We start from the raw sequence: 15485 nt of genomic DNA, 5'->3' as shown, positions 1-15485 counted from the left end.
AGGAGCTATCCTATGGGCATGTGTTGTGGCACAACAGGTTCAGCCATCACTTAGGATGCCTGCATCCCATATCACAGTGCCTTGTTCAAGTCCCAGCTACTCTGCTTACCACCCAACTTTCTCCTAATTCACCTGGTAAGGTAGCAGATGATGGCTTAAGTACTTAAGTCCTTGCCACCCATATGGGAGACACAGACAAGGTTTTTGGCTCCTGGACTCAGCCTGGTTCAGCTTGTATTCGCTCGCTCTCTCTCTCTCTGTCTCCCTCCCACCCTCCCTCCTTCAGTCTGTCTCTCCCTCTCTCTGTCATTCTGTCTTTCAAATAAATAAGCTATCCTGGATAGGTCACTCCTGAAGTATCCGGTTAAACCCAAGCAGACGAGGATGGAAAATTCTGTGCTGGGCTCCAGGGGTCACACAAAGAAATGCATATGTCTCGGCCCTGGAAAAGTATCATCTGCATTCCAGAGGCAAACTGTTTTGGAAATGTCCCTCAGAGGAGTTCACGCCAGACCCGATTAAAGTCATGGTAATAAAGAGTGTGGAAAGATGACACAAATGACCATTAAAAAAAAAGTGTTAGAACTGAAAGAGCTGTTAGAGATAATCTAGTGAAATTTCTTCATTTATAATTGAGAAAAACGAATCCCAAAGAGCTAAAGCAACAGATTTGCAGCATTAACAAGACTATTTCCAGATCTCCCACTCCAAGTTCAGCTCTCTCCCTATCACAAATGATCACTTCATGGGATTCCAGAATTGTATGTAGCAGTGCATTCTGGCTGAGAGTCAGATATGCTAGCATGTGGAATTAGGCATCCTTCTGGCCAGAGGTCATCTTTGTGCACTGGGCTATTAAGGGTAACTATAGTGGAATGTTTATGAACACTTAGATAAGAATCTCACTGCATCCCTTTACTGGTATGGGGCCTAGGACCCCCAGGGAAAGAAGTTGAACTGTGTCCATAATTGATGTCTAGACAAATACAGACGTTTCTGATAGACTGGGAGGTCTCAGGGGAAGCCATGTTCCAAAGAGCAGAAACCAGGCCGCAGAAGGAAAAGTTACTATAAGTAGGGAAGAGTCTGGGGAAGAACAGACTTGACAGAGCCTAACTGTAGAACAGGGAGCAGTTATTCTGGGTATAAGATGAGGCTACCTTTAAAATACTTTCCATCAACCCCATCAGCCCCCTGGGGTGTCCATATATCCAAAGCAGAACAAAGCTGCATGAAAACAAACATAGTCATCACCTCACTGTGCATCTCTGGGCTCTGCATCCAGAGTCAACCAGCTTGGGGTAGAAAAATTCTTTGTACGCTGCATTTGTAGTGAATATACACAGACCTTTCTTTCTTGTCACTATTCCTTAAATAATATATATACAACAACTATGTACATAGTATTTACATATACTAGGTATTATAAGTAATCTGGACATGATTTAAAGTGTATAGAGTAAATACATAGGATATATGCAAACTTTACACCTTTTCATGTGAGAGACTTGGGTATCCATTGACTTACTATTCACAGATGTTCTGGGACCAATTCCTCATTAATACCAATGAATGGGATGAGTGTATGAAAAAAATGAATTTGCATTTCTGATGAGAAATGACATCTGATGATACGTGGATAATGAAATATTTTACCACTAGGGGGCCAACCAGCTGTGTCCATGGACCTCTTTAAAGACACAAAGGAGTAGGTACCATCACCAACAAAAGACCCAAAGAACAAAGACCATCAAGGATAGAGAGAAGCTTCAACAAACAGCAGCAGAAATAACAGACACATTCAGGAAAACACAGGTCAAGAACAGTTTGTCAACTCTGCTAAGGCATCCAGAGTGGAGCACAGACATCACAGAAGAGCAGGGCTTCAAAACATCAAGGATGCTGGTGACACGAACACAGCCAATGAGGAGCCATGCACAATACAGGGGTTCAGAGGAGTTTAGCAGCACCATGGGAACATCTGGATCAAGGCAGACCTATGAAGAGGGCAACATGTTTTAACCAAGTCGTGACACAGAGGAGGGCAGAAGACAGTAGGAGGATCAGACAGCTTACAGAACTGCAGGCTCTTTTCTCGCGGCTGAATTCCGTACAGCAAGCACTTATTCAATATTTTCAAAAAACAAGCATTTGTGTTTCATGTTGGGTTCCCTAGGAGGAAAAGGACTCCTGAGACATTTGTGTACAGGAAGTTTTTTAGGGAGTCCTCTTGGGATTATACCTCTGGGAACAGATGAAATCATCATGGAGTAAAGCCAGAAACTGGTCTTGGATAAATCACACAAAGTCCTCAGCCAATTCCATGGGGAACTCTGGAACTGGGAGGGACTAACAGAGTTGTACAAGACTAGGGAAGGAGAAGAGTCTTTACACCCTCTATCAACCACATGGCACATGGCCTACTTCCAGGAAGGCACTGCCACATTGGGGGAGGTTACATTCAGCAGAAAACAATCTCTAGTTAGGGATTCCATTGCAAGCCATCAGTTGCCAGCTCCCAACACCTGGGCCAGTGAGCGTTTCAGTCCTCAAGGTAGGATCTGGATACTATATCACAGGATGTACCACAATCTGTTAAATAAATCTGAGAAACACCTAAATTATATGGGAGATATCAGTATCCTTTTAAGCATTTCAAAAGTCCTGAAAGAAAATGCAAGTTTGAAGTCGAGTCATTTGATAGATGGATATTATAAATAGAAGGATATTATTATCGGTAGACTTAAAGACAAATTGTTCAAGTAAAATCAGCCAAAAATCTATAAACAAATGAGGTGTTTGATCATCCATGCTCCTGTAAAAGTTAATGGTTCAACCTTCTACCCATAAGCCATCTGGGTGCCAGGAATGCCCAACTGCTAGTTTTCTGAAACCATTCAAGGAATAAAGAAAACACATTATGCATTCATGGGACTATGGCTCACCTGTGCTCTACCTCAAACTCTATCCAATATTGGAACTTCCTAACAAATGGAGATTAATGTACCAGCTTCTTAATGGCCTAGAAATTGTTCAGTGATACTCAAAACAGGGATCCTGATAATTATGTCAGAGAATACAGCTTAGACTCAATGTAAGTTGGAGCTCCTATTTTCCACCTTCGATATTTACCTTGGTGGGGTGGGCATTTGCTGCAGTGGTTAAGCCTTGGTTTAGGACACATGCACCCTATATCAAAGTGCCTGGGTTTAAGTCCTGACCCTGCTTTCCTTTCCGATTTCCTACTAATGTGCACCCTGGGAGACAGCAGGTGATGGTCCAAGTAGTTGTTTTCCTTCCAACAACATGGGAGATATGGATGGTTCCTGGCTCCAACTTGGTCCAGCCCTAGTTTTTCTGGGCATTCAGGAAGTAAATCAATAGGTGGAAACCACCCCCCACCCAGTGTATTTGTCTGCCTGACTTTCAAATACACACATACAGAGACGCACACTCAGGAATGCCATGGGATCATGCAGAGCTGTCCCAGAGGACTTGTCCCATGTTGATGGAAAGCCGGCGTGTTTGACCCTCACAGGAATCATCAGCCTGGTAAGGAAGAGCTTAATGTGAGGATCTGCCCTGGAAAAGCAGGACCTCAGAAATGCCCCAGGCTGAGAAACCAGACTAATGTCTCCCATAAGCAGGAGGAAGAGAGCAGATCAAGAGAAAAGGAGTGGAAGTTCTGGCGGCATTCTGAGGTGAATCCTGGGATAAGGGATACAAACACTCCCTCACACCACTCCACAGCTGCCCTTCTTGATCATCTCTAGAAACAGAAACACATACACCACTAGGAAGCCTATTTGAGTTTTGAAGCCCTCATCCAGGTTAAAAAAAGTCTTTCATTTTTCTGAGCTGAAAACTGAGCCTAATTTCTACTCTCTGGTTCTAATTCTGCTCTCCAGGACACCTGTGTTCCTCTGACCATGTAACAGCCTCTATCAGACAAACTTCGATATGCTTTGCATAGGCTGTTTAAGCAAACCTCTACCCCAACAGATACTCAATTACATTCCTAACATGTATGGTTCTAAAAATGCAACTTCCTGAGCTTTGCCCTATGGACTCCATTAGTAGCTCTCATGTCGAACCTAGGATTACACACTGTTTAACAGGCCCCCGGGTTGTACAAAGATCCAGCTTTCAGAAACACAGCATTATAGGATGAGATCCTTAAGAGAAGAGATCTTGTCATTTTACCTTTGTCCCTGATACTTAGTGGGGGAGGCCGTGGTGGGGAGCAGATTCCAAATAGATCATTATTGAACAAAAATTTTTTAAGATTTATTTTATTTATTTGAAAGACAGAGTTACAGAGAGAGGTAGAGACAGAGAGAGAAGTCGAGACAGAGAGAGAAGTCTTCCATTTCTCTGGCTCACTCCCCAGATGGCCGCAATGGCCAGAGTTGCACCTACCCGAAGCCAGGAGCCATGAGCTTCTTCCATGTGGGTGCAGGGGCCCAAGGACTTGGGCCATCTTCCATTGCTTTCCTAGGAATGGATCAGAAGTGGAGCAGCCAGGACCAGAACTGGTGCCCATATAGGATGCTAGCACTTCAGGCCAGGGCTTTAACCCCGCTGCACCACAGTGCTGGCCCCTGAACAAAATTTTAAAATTAAATAAGAAAAAAATGAATAAGAGGTTTTAGGAATAGCAATTATTGACAAGTCACCTATAAATCTTTCCTTTTAGAATCCTTGTAAACAATGCCAGTTTTCTTCATGGCAGATGCTTCACAATTTTATCAATCCCCTCTAAAGAGCTATCACTGTCCATATGCCTTTTAGTATGTAGTGTCTTAAAGCCAACTCATCCTCCACATGTGGTCTGCACACGGGATAATTATCATCCTTGATTAGGATTCCATAATGCTGTCACAGGGTGGCATTATATAACTTCTTTGGGCAGCAAAATGACACTGTTGTCCTACGTTGCCCTTACATTCAATAACGCTTCAACAAATACCCCTTCTTGAAGTGAGGTGGTTAATTTTTCTCATTTTATCATAGCATTTTGCACCTACCCCCATTGAAATTTAGCTCATTGTTCCATTCTGTCAAGTCTTTGGAATTTTCATTCTGTCATCCACTGTGTTAGGCATTTCTCCCAGTTTTCTTCAGCTGAAAATTTGCTAAGACATTTTCTGTATCTTATTTCAAATTCAGTAATCAAAACGTTAAACATGACAGCGAGAGAATCAGAGCCAGAAACCTGATGTATACCTTTGTAGATCTCTCTCCAAATTAACAAAAACAGTTTTGAATTGTGCTGTTGCACCAACTATAAATCCATCTAGCTGCACTTTAGTCAGCTCATACTTCCTTTTGTCAAAAAAGATACAAGAAAATTGTGATGTGCTAGGAAAAACTCAGAGCAGGAGATCTGAGTTTATTTCAATCCTACCTGTCGCAAACTTGCTGTGTCACTTTAGGCAATGTAGTTATTCTTCATGGTCTTCTGACAAATGAGAAATCTAAACTAGATAACCTCTTGGATAACTACCCATTCTATAGTTTTTAGTATCTTGACAAAATAGTAGCAAATTACAAGGGTAAAATTAGTTGTTTTGACATGGCTTGGTAGTACTGAACTTGTATTGGCTCCGAAAAGAAATATGTTTTTCCAAATTCTTAAAGCTATTTCATTCTCAAATGTTGCAGTCTGTATCATGCCACTTGCAAATGGAAACCAAGAGGTTCTGATGTTGGGCTGAAGTTAAAAATTCTGGGAGCTGGCTTAGGAGGTTAGAGTACTACTTATCCTCCATGCCTCTACCCCGGTTAATAGATAATTCTGGAGAGTAATGTGACTCTACATCACATGGTCTCATATGCAATTTCTGAAACCTATGTTTTGTATTACAAAAGTTGAGATATTTGCTTTCCGCGAATTTTTGGCAATGCTCTGTGCTATAGTTTGAATGTGCTCCCCAAAAGTGATGTATTAGAAACTTGATCCACAGGGCAACAGTGTTGGAAAGTGGAGCCTGTAGGAGCGACTGGGGCATGAGGGCAGAGTGAATGGATTAATGCCACTCTTGCAGGGGCTGCTCAGTTTTCACAGAAGTGGGTCAATCTAAAAGGGGGGTCCAGCCCCCTTTCCTCTCACACATGTAATACCTTCGTCCATGAAATGATGCAACAAGAAGCCCCTCACCAGATGCCGGCTCCCTGAGGCAGGACTTCCCAGCCTCCAGGGTAAATCGATTTCTGCTCACTGTAAGTTAGCCAGTCTCAGGGACTCCATTACCGCACCATGGAAAGGACGAACACTCCCCTTTACCGTTTTGTATACACATATCTCCAAGGTCCACTGCTTCCCATGTTTTACTTCCTCTTGGTCTGAAGATCTGAACGTAATTAAAGCAGTTGGATGTCTTTGTTTTCACTCATTCATCTCAAGTCTTTAATTCTTTGTTCTAATTTTCAGAGTTTTTTTTTAACACTATTTTCTTTAATAGGGAATATTGGGGAAAATAAGACGTAGGCAGTTCAGTATTCAACAACTGTTAACACTGCCTCATCTGCCTTTACATAATGGAACAACCTTTACGCCTTTCCCACACTCCCAAATTCCGTTTTTCCAATATTCACCCTTCTTTCAGTCCTTTGTGGTGTATGTTTGTTTGTTTGATGACTGTAAAATGTGAATAAGAAAAAAACTGGACTTTTTCAGAAACCAGACTCTAAAGCAGAAGAGTCAACGGGCAAACGAGAGAGAAAAAGAAACTGAGAATCAACAAATTAGCTCCAAGCAGCTGTTCGACAAGGTCATTTCCAAGTCCACATAAGATTAAAAAAACACAGAGGCTTCGAATTCTGATCAACTTACAAAACCTGATTACCAGAAATTAATTTATCACTTACAAAATAATAGGCATTTAAAAACAGTTAAGGCTTTTCTTCTGAAAAATAATCAAATTAATATTTTACTTTACCTTTGCTTTCAGATGGGTTTTTTATTCATGAATATGTAAAAATAGTCAAATTATGTGTTGTTTTTCCAATAAACATAACATAAAGTGAAAACCACAGAAAAGTACAATCTTTGTTGAATTCCTGACTTTCTGTTACATCTAAAAAAGGTCTACACTGCGTCTAACCAATTTCCAACAAGCTTCATTAGTAATCTACTGAAACGGTGTAAAAAACAGGCACATGATTGCAATCCTCCAAGCGAAATTACAGGTCCTGTTTTACCCTTTTGACTCCAAATTACAGGAATTAGAGATAGTCAGTATCACACCAGATTCTTATACTTTGAAAGTGACTTCAATTTCCTTGAGAACTCAGCTATATAAAAAGAACTGTAATATTTTATACTGAAATCTTAAGATTTCATATATTCTCCCTGAACCAATGGGAACAGTATAAAGGATAGCTTAAGAAATGCCTTAAGGAGAAGGAAGTTTATATTGATTTTTCTTCACTGATCTGCAAAATGAGACCAATTATTTTGATAGTTAACTAATTACAAATATGTTATATAAGCAACCCATACAATCAATTATAAAAATATTGATATTAGATCATTATCTTTAGCAATATTCATAGGGTATTTCAAATTTGTTCAGAAGTTAATTGTCTCTCAGCAAAGGCAATATGATAGAAAAGAAATCATTTTTGCAACAAACCATGCTGGAACGACTGGACATACACATGCAAAAAAAATGAATTTTGACACAACCCTTGCACGCTTCACATAAATTGACTTGAATGGATCACAGAGCTAACTAAAAAATGCAAAGTACCAAACTAGAAGTTAGCATCAGAACAAATCTGGTTAATGGGAATGATTTAGACAAACAACAAAAATAATCTACGAAAGAAAGATTAATTTTTTTTTGACAGGCAGAGTTAGACAGTGAGAGAGAGACAGAGAGAAAGGTCTTCCTTTTGCATTGGTTCACCACCTAATGGCCCCTGTGGCCGACGCTACACCGATCCAAAGCCAGGAGCCAGGTGCTTCCTCCTGGTCTCCCATGCAGGTGCAGGGCCCAAGCACTTGGGCCATCCTCCACTGCCTTCTCGGACCACAGCAGAGAGCTGGACTGGAAGAAGAGCAACCGGGACAGAACTGGCGCCCCAACTGAGACTAGAACCCGGAGTGCCGGCGCCACAGGTGGAGGATTAGCCAAGTGAGCCGTGGCGCCAACCCAAGAAAGATTAATTTCAACAACAGGAGTCACTGTGCACTAGCTCCCCATGTAGGACCTCTGTCCTGGATGTGCTGTACTATGAGAATTAACGGTAAAACTTGTCTTCAAACAGTACTCTATACTTTGTGTGTCTTTGTGGATGCAAACTGTTGAAATCTTAGTAGAGTTGATCTTCTGTCTATAAAGATAATTAAAAATGAATCTTAATGAAGAATGGGATGGGAGAAGGAATAGGAAATGGGATGGCTTGCAGGTGGGAGGGTATTGATGGGGGGCGGGGAGAACCGCTATAATCCAAAAGTTGTTCTTTTCAAATTTATATTTATTATATATTTATTTATTAAATAAAAGTTTTTTATGAAAAATAAATAAATAGGACAGGCGCTGTGGCACAGTGGGTTAAAGCCCTGGCCTGAAGTGCCAGCATCCCATATGGGCGCCAGTTCTAGTTTCCGGCTGCTCGTCTTCTGATCCAGCTCTCTGCTGTGACCTGGGAAAGTAGTGGAAGATGGCCCAAGTACTTGGGCCCCTACATGCATGTGGGAGACCCAGAGGAAGCTCCTGGCTCCTTGCTTCGGATCAGCTCAGCTCTGGCTGTTGTGGTCATATAGGGAGTGAACCAGCGAAATGGAAGACCTCTTTCTCTAGCTCTACCTATCTCTGTAAATCTGTCTTTCAAATAAATAAAAATAATTCTTTAAAAAGAAGAAAATGAAGAAACACATTACAAACTGTGAGTTAGTATTTTCTTTTTTGCCATTCCTATACATTTTTTGTATTACATATTAATCACTATATCAAAGAAAACATATGATAATTTTCTGTTTGGGATTGGCTTATTTCATTAAGCATAATAGTATCCAGCTGCAACCATTTTGTTGCAAAGACAGATTTCATTCTTTTTTATTGATGAGTAGTATTCCATAGTGTGTATTTATCACATTTTAGTTATCTAGTCATGAGCTGATGGACATCTTGGTTGATTCCATATCTGAGCTGTTGTGAATTCAGCTGAAAAAAAATATGTGGGTACAAATAACTCTTTCAGATTCTGATTTCAATTCATTCAGATAAATTTCCAGGAGTGGGATGGTTGGGTCATATGGTAGATCTACTTTCAGATTTCTGAGGAATCTCCATACTGTCTTCCCTAAAGATTGTAGTATTTTACATTTCTACCAATAAAGTATTAGGGTACCTTTTCCCTCACTTACTCACCAGAATTCATTATTTTTTTAATTTTTGGATGATAGTGGTTTTTCTTTGCTTTTTCCTAATGGCTAGTGACCCTGAGCATTTTTTCATGTGTTGGCCATTTGTATTTCACCTTTTGAAAAATGCCTCTTCATGTCTTTTGCCCATTTATTTTTATTTTCTTCTTTTTTAAAAAAATTTATTTAGGTTATGCAAGTTCATATATTTAATATACAGATTTAGGAACACAGTGGTACCTCCCACCCTACCCTCCCTCCTGCAAAAGCTCCACACCTTATTCCTCCTCCCTCTCCCTTCCCACTCTTAATTTTTACAAAGATCTATTTTCAGTTTACTTAATGATTGCAAGGTTAACTCTACACTAAGTGAAAGAGTTTAACAAATAGTATGAAGAAAAAAAAAGCATTGTTCCTCAACGAAAGAGATAAGTTCTGTAAACGATTATCGAATTTCAAAATGTCCATTTCACTCTAATACATTACATTTTAAGTACTCTATCAGTTACCTCAGATCACAGAAAACATATCTGTATTTTTGGGACAGGCTTATTTCACTAAGTATAATGGTTTACAGACACATCCATCTTGTTGCAAAAGACAGGATTTCTTTTTCTTTTTTACATCTGAGTAGTACTCTATATTGTATATATACCATGATTTCTTTATCCAGTGAATACTCTGAACTGTGCTGCAATGAACATGTGATTACATATAACTCTTCCAGATGCTGATTTCTTTTGGTTTGGGTAAATTCCCAGGAGTGGGAGGCTGGGTCATATGGTAGATATATATTCAGATTTCCAGTACAACCTCCTAGGTTGATGTAATCTTTTTTGTCTATTTTTAAAATTGCTTTTTCTTCTGAAGTCTTTTGCAAGAAATCTTTGCTTATGCCAATGTCTTACAGAGTTTTTCTGTTGTTTTTTCTCTAGTGATTTTGTGTTATTAGGTTATAGGTTTAGGTCTTAGATCCATTTTGAGTTCATTTTTGTATAAGGTGTATGGTAGGAGTCTTGTTTCATACTTCTGCATGCATAGATCCAATTTTCCCAACATCATTTGTTGAAGAGACTGTCCTTTCTACAGGAATTGATTTTGGTTCCTTTGTCAAAGATTAGTTGGTTGTAGCTGCATGGATTAATTTCTGAGGCTCTTATTCAGTTCCATTGGTCTACATGTCTATTTCTGTGCCATTATCAGGATTTTTATTATAACTGCCTTGTAGTATGTCTTGGATTCTGGTATTGTGATGCCGCTGGCATTGTTTTTGTTGTTTAAGATTGCATTAGGAATTCAAAGTACCTGGTGTTTCCATATGAATTTTAGCATTGTTTTCTTCTAGATCTGAGAAGAATGTCATGGCTATTTTAACTGTGATTTCATTGAATCTGTAAATTGCTTTGGATAATATGGACATTTTGATGACATTAATTCTTCCGATCCACAAATATAGAAAGTTATTTTATTTTTCTGTGCCTTCTTTTATTTCTTTCTTTAGTGTGTTACAATTTTCATTGTAGAGATCTTTCACATCCTTGTCTAAACTTATTCCAAAATGCTTAAATTTTTAGTGGCTACTGTGAAAGGTACTGATTTTACAAATTCTTTCTCAGCTACAGCATTGTTTGTGTATATAAGGCTATTGGATTTTGTGTATTGATTTTATATCCTGTAAGTTTTATCAAACTCTCTTATGAGTTCCAATAGGCTCTTACTGGAGTCTTCTGGTTTCCCTATACCTAGGACCATGTCATCTGCAAACGGGGATAATTTGACTTCCTCCTTTCCAATTTGTATCCCTTTAATTTATTTTTATTCTCTAATGTCTCTGGCTGAAATTCCCAGAACTGAATTGAATGACTATGGTGAAAATGGACATACTTGTCTGGTTCCAGATCTCAGTGGAAATGCTCTCAATCTTTCCCCACTCAATATGATGCTGCTTGTGGGTTTGTCATATATTGCCTTGATCATGTTGAGCAATGTTCCTTCAATAACCAAATTGCTTAAGGTTTTTATCATAAAAGGATGTTGTATTTTATCAAATGCATTCTCTGCATCTATTGAGATAATCATATTGCTTTTATTCTTCAATTTGATAATGTCATGTATCACAATATATTGATTTGCAAATGTTGAACAGTTTCTGAATACCAGAGATAAATCCCACTTGGTCTAGGTGAATGATCTTTCTGATGTGTTGATGGATGCTATTAGCTAGTATTTTGTTGACAATTTTTTCAACTATATTCATCAGGGATATTAGTCCATAGTTCTCTCTATTGTATCCTTTTCTGGTTTTGGAGTAAAGGTGATGCTGATCTCATAGGAGTTTGGGAGGATTTCCTCCCTTTCAATTGCTTTGACTAATTCTAGAAGACTTGGAATTAGTTCTTTAAAAGTTTGGTAGAATCCTGCAGAGAAGTCTCTGGCCCTGGGCTTTTTGTTGGGAGGGTCTTTATTACTGATTCAATCTCCTTGGTTACTGGTCTGTTTAGTTCTTCTGTTCCTTCATGACTCAATTTTGGTAGACTGTATTCATCCAGAAATATATCTATTTCTTCTAGATTTTCCAGTTATTGTCCAACAGCTGTTTGCAGTAATTCCTGATGATTCTTTTTATTTCTGTGGTATCTGTTGTTACATTTCCTTTTTCATCTCTGGTTTTATTGATTTGGGGCTTCTCTTTCTTTTTTGTTAGTTGGGCCAATGGTGTGTCAATTTTGTTTATTTCAAAAAACCAGCTTTTGGTTTGCTGATCTCTTGTATTTTCTTGGTTTCAATTTTGTTTACTTCTCTAATTTTAATAATTTCTTTCCTCCTACTAATTTTGGTTTTGGTTTATTGTTGTTTTTCTAGGTCCTTGAGATGCATTGTTAGATTATTTATTTGATGCATTTCCAATTTATTGATGTAGGCACTAATTGCTGTAAACTTTCCTGTTAAAACTGGTTTTGCTGTTCCCGTAAGTAGTGTTGTCACATGTTGTATTGTCATCTTCATTAATTTTTAGGAATTTTTTATTTCTCTTCTGATTTCTCCTATGACCCACTGTTCATTCAAGAATATGTTGCTCAGTCTCTATGTGTTTGCATATTGTTTAGAGTTTCTCAGGTTGTTAATGTCCAGCTTTATTACTTTGTGGTCAGAAGAGATACATGGTGTGATTTCAATCTTTTGAATTGGTTGTTCTTGCCTGGTGCATGATCTATCCTATAGAAAGTTTCGTGCACTGATGAGAAGAATGTGTATCCTGCAGCTGAGGGATATAGATATCAAATATAGATATCAATTATGGTCATATGGTCCAAAGTGGAGATTAGCTCTATTGCTTATTTGTTGATAAGGGTCTTAAGTGATGATCCACAAAATAACATTGCTTAAGACCCTTTTATGGAAATGACATAGAAATCGACACAATGTACCATCAGTGTGTCAGGTGCTGCAAAACCTTCCTGAAGAAAGCACTATAGGCTGGTCCTGCTCCACGGGCCACCATGTGTTCAAATGTTAGGATGTTTCCCAGGCCTCATTGACTCTTTCGTTGATTATTTCTTATTTTAAGAAATAGTTGTACATGCAGAAGAGTAAGTGAAAATCTTTCATCCAGACAGTCTGCAAATTACCTTAAGCTTTATTAGGCTAAATGAACTGTCTACCTTGCACCAATATTGGAACAAGTGTAATATAGAACAAAAAAGTAGAGTATAATGAAGTAAAAGTTGACTTGAAGGCCCAGGTCAGCATGTGAGCTGGTGTGATGTGGAGGGAGTGGCCTCCACAGGGATCACATATGGGTGGGCAGCTGATGCAGAACAGATGCAGTCTGTGTACCTCACTGCCTCTCTCTTTGCCCCAGAGCCTTTCCCCACGCAAAAGAGCACACAGTTTAGATAGCAAATATTTCAATTCACACATCCATGGTGCATTCTTTCATATTTAAAAGAATATGAAAGAGAGAACAATTTATGGAATTATCACTCTTAACACTTGTTGAGTTTTGTTTGGTTTATTTCATGAACAGGCAAGCTTATTTCCTCCCACTTGAGCCACTTTATTTTAAAAAAAAATGCACTTGTGTCCATAATTAAGGACACCTATATGCTGGTTTATGTTATGGTCAGTTGAAGAATGGCTGTTTTCATACACACATGTAACCCAAATGTCAAGTACAAATTAGCTTAGGTGGGAAAACACATCTTAAACAGTTATATTAAAAGTTCTATTATGTTGGTGTGATTTAAGTATTGGTATGTTAGAAGTGTTCTTTCATTAGCATTTAATAAATATGTGGCAAATATAGGTAATTTCTATACATTTTCAGATGATGATCCCAAATTTATATGGTTGTATACTAGAAAAGATTGTTTTCAAAATAAACTGGGGAGTTAAGAAAATATAACAAGATATTAAAAAGCCTGTACACAATGTTGACAGAAACATCACTCATATTAGTTGCTTAGAAGCAACCCAGATGTCCTTCAGTGGGTGAATGGACAGATAAGCTATGGTACATCCAGATGAGAATATTGCTCAGTTTAAAATTAGAAATGCTATAAAACCATGAAAAGACATGGAGGAAACTTAAACACACATTACTAAGTGATAGAAGCCACTCTGGGAAAGCTAGATACTATATGGTTCCAACCATGTGCCCCTCCGGAAAAGGGAAAACCTTGAAGGCAATAAGAAACTCAGTCGTTGCTAGGAGTCAGGGAGAGGGAGGGCTGAGTAGACAGAGCACAGGGATTTTTAGGACAGTGACAGTGAAAATATTCTGAATGATGTTTTAATGTTGGATAAATGTCATTGTACTTTATCCAAAATCATAGAACGTACCCAGACTAAACCCTATTATAAACTATGGATTTGGGGATTAGAAGATATGTCAATGAGAGGTTCACCAATTGTAACAATGCACCATTCTGCTAGGGGATTGTTTGTAATAGGAGCTATGGTTTGAATGTGTTCCCCAAAAACCATATGGTAGAAATTTGCTCCTAAAAGCAACAGTATATTTTAATAGCAAAATTTTAGTTAGCTGTTAACAGATTCAATAAGTTTATAGATAGAATTCTAAGAATATAATGATATTCCCTTTCTCCCTCCCTACACTTTCTTCCCTTTATTTCTTTATTCTTTCTTCCTTCCTTCCTTTCTATCTTTCCTTACTTTTTTTTCTTTTTGAGTTAACATATTTTTAATTTACATTACATTCAAAGGCTTAATGCTTCACCAAACAAGAAATTTAACAAGTAAAAATTAAAATGACCCCAAGTGTAGTGGGAATACAGGCAAGGGCCATAAACAAGAGTCACGTGGAAAGGTGACCATTTCATCCATATACAGTAAATTTTAATGTAGTCACACATCATCAAAACTATAATACTATAAGTACTATAATTCTTAACCACTGGTTTGACAAAGATAAAAACAAACATTGACAAAATTACATTTCTGTCAATTCAGATATACACAGGCATGTCTTTCTTCTCTTTTTTGTTTGTGTTTTTTAATTTTTCAGTTTTTAAAACTTTAGCTCCCATATGTAAGTCAGAACAAATGGTATTTGTCTTTCTATGTCTTGTTTATTTCACTCAACATGACATATTCAGGCTGTATCCATTTTGATGTGAATGTAGAATTTCATTATTTTTCATAGCTGACTAATACTACATTTCTTTACCCATTCATCTGATGATGATGGACACTCGAGTTGATTCCAGGTGTTGGCTATTATGACCAGTGCTGCTATAAACATGGTGGTGCAGGTATCTCTTCGATATAACACGTTCATGTCTTGGGGTGTATGCCCAGTAATGGTACTGCTGGATCATGTGGCAAGTTTGTTTCCAGTTTTATAAGAAATCTCCACACTGTCTTCCAGAGTGACTGCACTAATTTACATTCCCAGCAACAGTGTATAGGTGTTCTCCTTTCTCCATATCCTTGTCAGCATTTGTTACTCCCTGTCTTTTGGATTTTAGACATTCTAATAACAGGGTAATATCTTGTGATTTTGATTTGCATTTCCCTGATGGCTAGTGATGTTGAATATTTTTTTCATATACTTGTATTTCTTCTTTTGAGAACTGTCTGTTGAGGTTCT

At 38.3% G+C, this 15485-nt stretch overlaps 1 protein-coding gene across 7 annotated transcripts in view; it reads right to left on the bottom strand.

The window, feature by feature from the left end:
• PAPPA2 (pappalysin 2) overlaps positions 1-15485 on the bottom strand; it is a 611815-nt gene that overhangs the window by 429870 nt on the left and 166460 nt on the right. The gene's annotated exons all lie outside the window — the stretch shown is intronic.

This window comes from Oryctolagus cuniculus, chromosome 7 (genome assembly GCF_964237555.1).
Source record: "Oryctolagus cuniculus chromosome 7, mOryCun1.1, whole genome shotgun sequence".
NCBI lineage: Eukaryota > Metazoa > Chordata > Mammalia > Lagomorpha > Leporidae > Oryctolagus > Oryctolagus cuniculus.
Note: the sequence above shows the minus strand (reverse complement) of the source record. Positions and strands in the feature narration are given on the sequence as shown.